Raw genomic sequence first — 6811 nt, 5'->3', positions numbered from 1 at the left:
CTTCTGTTCTCTCCCCCACCCCCGCTAAGTCGCTGAACTTCTGTCCCTCCCCGCTAAGTCGCTGAACTTCTGTTCCCCCCTCCGTTAAGTCGCTGAACTTCTGTTCTCTTCCCCCCCCCACTATGTCGCTGATCTTGTTTCCCCCCGCTAAGTCGCTGAACTCCAGTTCTCCCCCCCGCTAAGTCGCTGAACTTCTGTTCTCCCCCCACGCTAAGTCGCTGAACTTCTGTTCCCCCCCGCTAAGTCTCCGAACTTCTGTTCTCTCCCCCACTAAGTCGCTGAACTTCTGTTCCCCACTCCACTGAGTCGCTGAACTTCTGTTCTCCCCCCCACGCTAAGTCGCTGAACTTCTGTTCCCCCCCCGCTAAGTCTCCGAACTTCTGTTCTCTCCCCCGCTAAGTCGCTGAACTTCTGTTCCCCACTCCGTTGAGTCGCTGAACTTCTGTTCTCCCTCCCCCGCGAAGTCTCAGAACTTCTGTTCTCCCCCCCCCGTTAAGTCGCTGAACTTCTGTTCTCTCCCCCACCCCCCGCTAAGTCGCTGAACTTCTGTTCACCCCCCGCTAAGTGGCTGAACTTCTGTTCTCCCTCCCCCCGCTAAGTCGCTGAACTTCTGTTCTCCCTCCCCCCGCTAAGTCGCTGAACTTCTGTTCTCCCCCCCCCCACGCTAAATCGCTGAACTTGTGTTCCCCCCTCCCCGCTAAGTCTCCGAACTTCTGTTCTCTCCCCCGCTAAGTCGCTGAACTTCTGTTCCCCACTCCGCTGAGTCGCTGAACTTCTGTTCTCCCCCCCCGCTAAGTCTCCGAACTTCTGTTCTCTCCCCCCCCCCGTTAAGTCGCTGAACTTCTGTTCTCTCCCCCACCCCCCGCTAAGTCGCTGAACTTCTGTTTTCCCCTCCGCTAAGTCGCTGAACTTCTGTTCTCCCCCCCCCCGCTATGTCGCTGAACTTCTGTTCTCTCCCCCCCCGCTAAGTCGCTGAACTTCTGTTCTCCCCCCGCTAAGTCCCTGAACTTCTGTTCTCCCCCCCCCCCACGCTAAGTCGCTGAACTTCTGTTCTCCCACCCCCGCTAAGTCTCTGAACTTCTGTTCTCTCCCCCGCTAAGTCGTTGAACTTCTGTTCCCCACTCCGCTGAGTCGCTGAACTTCTGTTCTCCCCCCGCTAAGTCTCCGAACTTCTGTTCTATCCCCCCGTTAAGTCGCTGAACTTCTGTTCTCTTCCCCCCCCCCCCCGTTAAGTCGCTGAACTTCTGTTCCCCCTCCGCTAAGTCGCTGAACTTCTGTTCTCCCCCCGCTAAGTCTCCGAACTTCTGTTCTCTCCCCCACCCCCCGCTAAGTCGCTGAACTTCTGTTCCCCCCGCTAAGTCGCTAAACTTTTGTTCTCCCCCCCGCTAAGTCGCTGAACTTCTGTTTTCCCCTCCACTAAGTCGCTGAACTTCTGTTCTCCCCCCGCTATGTCGCTGAACTTCTGTTCTCTCCCCCCCCCGCTAAGTCGCTGAACTTCTGTTCTCCCCCCCGCTAAGTCCCTGAACTTCTGTTCTCCCCCCCCACGCTAAGTCGCTGAACTTCTGTTCTCCCACCCCCCGCTAAGTCTCTGAACTTCTGTTCTCTCCCCCGCTAAGTCGTTGAACTTCTGTTCCCTACTCCGCTGAGTCGCTGAACTTCTGTTCTCCCCCCGCTAAGTCTCCGAACTTCTGTTCTATCCCCCCCCCCCGTTAAGTCGCTGAACTTCTGTTCTCTTCCCCCCCCCCCCGTTAAGTCGCTGAACTTCTGTTCCCCCTCCGCTAAGTCGCTGAACTTCTGTTCTCCCCCCCCCGCTAAGTCGGAACTTCTGTTCTATCCCCCCCCCCCCGTTAAGTCGCTGAACTTCTGTTCTCCCCTCCCCGCTAAGTCTCTGAACTTCTGTTCTCTCCCCCGCTAAGTCGTTGAACTTCTGTTCCCCACTCCGCTGAGTCGCTGAACTTCTGTTCTCCCCCCCCCGCTAAGTCTCCGAACTTCTGTTCTATCCCCCCCCCCCCGTTAAGTCGCTGAACTTCTGTTCTCTCCCCCACCCCCGCTAAGTCGCTGAATTTCTGTCCCCCCACTATGTCGCTGATCTTGTTTCCCCCCCCGCTAAGTCGCTGAACTCCTGTTCTCTCCCCCACTCCCCGCTAAGTCGCTGAACTTCTGTTCTCTGCCCCCCCAGCCCCCTGCTAAGTCGCCGAACTCCTGTTCTCTCCCCCCCCTCCCTCCGTTATTGAACCTTCTCCCATTATAATCTGTCCTTACATCAACTTCCTTCTTGAGTTTACAGTCACACAACAGAAAGCTAACATTGGAGAGTGGGGACGCCATCATTTTCTGACATCCCTCGACTGATACTGCAACTGCAGCTGACAGCATCAGCTCATGTGTCCTGAAAAACTTTTCTGCTTCTCTTGCTCATCCTCTCTCTACTCATTTCACCCTATCATTGGCCTGAGGTCATCTTCTGTCTGCTCGGAAATCAGCCAACGTCACTGCATTATATAACGAGGACAAATGTGTCCAAGAGCCGCATCCTAAAGGTATTGTCTTCACCAGAAGAAGAGGAAGAAGAATTAAAAAAAAAAACTTCCGATATTTTGTCACGTGCCGTCACGTCACGTCCGTCATGGACGATCTTCGTTCATGACGAGAAAATAGTGTATTTACGAAATTACAATATATTAAACTAGCGATGCACATGCACGGGATAGCAGTACAACATAGCTGGTAGCAGACGACAGACCGTACATGGGGAATGACAAGAATACGCATTGTGCAAAATGCAAGTGGTACTATGGAACGCCAAGACTTCCCAAACATTGTCGGCATGTCCACTAAGTGCCACAGCAATTTCATAGGGATCGTGTGACGGCGAGCCGAGTTTTTAGTGTGCAAGCTTGGTATTATAATAGAGATGGAATAATCTTTAAATGGTAACGTGAACTTTTCTAAACTTAAAAGCAAATGTCCTAATATATTTAAAAGTTCATGATAGACGCTCTCAAAAGGCACCCTCAATGCGAGGATGTGTACAGGTGTTTAGTATTTAAGGAGATCCGGATCCTGTATATAAAAGAGCTGAGTCCAAAAGGTTTTGTCTTCACAAGAAGAACAACAACAACGCCGATTTCTCTTAGAGCAGCGTTCGCTACGCGAGACGCTGCTAAAAAGGTGCAAAAACCGAGTCCCTTAACTATAGACCTATTAGCTTACTTCCAGTCATCAGCAAGATCATGGAATGCATCATCGAATTTGATATGAAATCCTTTTCTCTAATGGCCTGATCTCACATCCCTAATTTGGATTCAGACCAGGTTTCTCTACGTTGGACATGCTGCTTCGTCTCTCCCACAATGGATGGAGGCCTTCAATATCAGACATGAGATCAGGGTCGTCTCTCTGGACATATCTCGTGCTTTCGATATCCCGCTTGCTCTCCAAGTTCTCCACCTATGGCATCCAAGGCAAATCTCCCTCAATTTTATCCTTCAACCCTGCTGTTGGTGTCTCTCCATTCTTTCTACTGTTCCTTTTGTTCTGTTGCGTACTGATCCATTCAGTGTTGTAGCTCTTCCACGAGTCTTGATTTTTGTATTCAAAAAATTAACCGACCCCCCCCCCCAAAAAAAAAAATCACAGCCCACGAGCCAGATTGTGGGGTTAGGGTGAGGATACGAGATGTGACAGACGTGACCATGTATGGACCCCTGGCACACTCAAGGCCAAGGGACCACCTATGGTGTGCAATTTACACACAGCTTGCCGGTCGATCAGTGCAGCCTATCGTTCCTCGGCTGACAGGCCGCGTCCACCGATGGGCGCATGCCATCGGCTTTCCGCTATGCCATCCCAAGAGATCATAAAAGTAATGTTGGTGGCTCTGGCTTCTGGGTTAGTCCGTGTGGTTGGTTGCTTGCAGTCTCCTCTTTGTGGTTCCTACCTGCTGCGTCATAATTCCTGCCCAGTCCTGTGTGACTTGGCGGTGCACAGTGGTTCTTGGTGCTGGGGTGTGGCACAAGGTGTGTGGTGAGGGAGGTACGCAGGGCCCTGAACTGAGAACGGTTAAATCGTCAAGGTCCCGAGGGTGTTCTGGGTTATTTATTTTATAGTCCTTTGTTACAACCAGTGATTGCCGCTTCGTGGTCATGCTCTTCTTCCACCCACCACCCTCCCTCCCTTATCTTGTTATAAATCCTTTCTTGTTAATGAGAACTTGTGTGCGGTCATCAAAGTGGGCTCCATAGTGCATTGTGAATTGGCAAGTTGATCTGTTAGACGAGCAGATTGGGTACGCATTGAATCGCTTGCAAAATGAATCGTTTGATGGGCTCACTCAGCCAATTTTGTCAGGCAGATTCTCCACGGTGGTGTGTTTGAGATGCCAGTTCGTTTGAGATATGGCGACCATTTCAACCCTTACTTGCCAGGGACGCAGTGGTCTTCAAAGACTGCATGACCATAACGATACTTTTTTAAAATTTACAGAAACAAGCACAAAAGATGATGTGCTAAAAAGTATGTTTACAAGGTCGGGATAGTCACAATAAATTATAATGTGAACCCCACCACGTACACCATAACCATTAAGCCCACACCATTGTTGACATAACGTGTGTGTGTGTGTGTGTGTGTGTGTGTGTGTGTGTGTGTGTGTGTGTGTGTGTGTGTGTGTGTGTGTGTGTGTGTGTGTGTGTGTGTGTGTATCGTTGAATATCTGATGGCTCATACTTGGACACGCCATATTATTTTGTGCAGTGTACAGGACGTCCAAGTGATGCAATCTAACAGTGGTAGAGCAACAGCACTGGTTCTGCTGGGACTGTGCAGCCAGTGGCAAAGCGTGCTCTCCAAGCCGGCTGTTCTGCGTGGAAAGGATCGTATTGTCCATGATGAGGTATTGAGTGAAAAACCCCATGATGATTCCCTCAGTCACGATTATGACCACGAGGCATTTCTGGGAGCCGAGGAGGCGCGGACTTTTGACCAGCTTTCGCCTGATGAGAGCAAAGCTCGTCTCAGGTGAGTTTCTCTCGCACACTTCCCATCTCGATTGCCATTCACACTTCCTCTATTAATGGAGAACGCAGCTGGTTTGGCATAGCGATTTAATATTATAATTAGTACCCTGGGTGCACAAAGTGAAAGTGGGGTTAAGCAATTGGTTCACTTTATCTGTTTGTCTGCAAACGTCAGTTTGTGTTCGAGGAACAACTTAATATCTTTTTCATATTATATTTTGAACACTAATCGGAAAACAAACCTGATGTTTCACAGTACCTTGGCACTGAATTTGTCCCGGTTGCACATGCACAAAGTGTGAGATTATTATTATTATTATCATTCTGTGCTTTTCTGGTAGTAAAACAAAATTGACAAGAAAAAGAGCAATCAGAGATTGCAGACCCTCACCAGGACTTGTTTGTGTATTTGTGTGTTGCGTCAATTAATATGAGACATAATTAGAACTGCCACTTTATAAATGCTGGCAGTGATCACTGGTTCAGCCATTTCAGAGATGATTTTGAAGGTTTATTTTGGGGGGGGGGGGGGGTTTCAACAATATGGCTGCCAAATAACATGACCGATGTCATCAAAAAAAAATTTGTGGACTGTTGTTATCCCGAGATGACCCTCAAAATTTTTCATGCTGATCGGACGGTCTACATTCTACATTTGCAATTATGACATCATAACGAAGGTACTATGACGTCATTAAAAAAAATCACACTCATTCCCTATGAGGAGTACTTGCTATGTGCCGAGTTTCAATTTTTTTCCTTAGTGCGGTTTCGGAGATGCAGAGGTCCAAAGTTTTTTTTTTTTTTTTTCTTCATTTTTCCAACATGGCTGCCACACAACGTGACTTATGATGTCATATATATATATATATATATATATATATCATTAAAACATTCCACACGAGTAGTCGCACAAATGGTGAAAATTTCATCTCGAACCGACAAGCGGTTGCGGAGAAAAACACGAAAGTTCTGTGCGGACAAACAGACCCTAGTGCAATACCCTCTCCTTCGGCAAGGGTAAATATCATTCCAAACAGGAAACGTACTGTTTTTAAGAATGTCATAATGGACACCTACAATAGGCACGAATAACTAATCTAACTTGTTCAATAAAGTTGTGTTATGTAAAAGATGTTGCATCAATAGCAATAATATTTCAAAAAAATTTTTTCTACAACTTTAAAAATCTTTTTTATTTAAATTGAGTTGTATGCTTGAACACTGCAGAGCACAAATCACCTTTTTGCCACCTTCCAGACCCTTCCGTTTAGCAGTGCAATAGAGTAAAAGTTGTGTTATCCGGCACCTACGAGACTTTGCTCCTGCCAGTTCATCATATATGCCTGTTATCGAAATGTTACAAAGAATGGTACAAAAGAGCAACTTCTTAAACTTTGCCTGTGAGAAGTAGGTTAAACAAGAGTGAGAACTTTGCCATACATGTCCCCCACCGATGTGATATTTTAAATAACCTGATGTACAAACATGAAGCAAAAACATGCGTGTGACGGGGGGTTACAGTTCATAGCTGGATTGGAATTCGAACTCCGGCTCGACAGAGAGGTGAGGGCACATAACTGAAGGCCATCCACTGACACCCTTTAATGATGCTGTTCACACAAAAGCAAAATAAATGAAGGTTTTTATTTTATTTATTTATTTTTGCGTAATTTTGGTTTTAGCCAGATTATTCGCACCAGTAAACACATCCTTTTATTTTGGTGGTGTATAACGGTGTGTTCAGTGCCGAAAATAATTAAAATAACATGATGTACATACATGAAGCAAAA

The sequence above is a fragment of the Eptatretus burgeri genome, chromosome 5 (assembly GCF_056783735.1).
Source record: "Eptatretus burgeri isolate ZD-2024b chromosome 5, Ebu_testis_v1, whole genome shotgun sequence".
NCBI lineage: Eukaryota > Metazoa > Chordata > Myxini > Myxiniformes > Myxinidae > Eptatretus > Eptatretus burgeri.
This window is presented reverse-complemented; position numbering follows the sequence as displayed.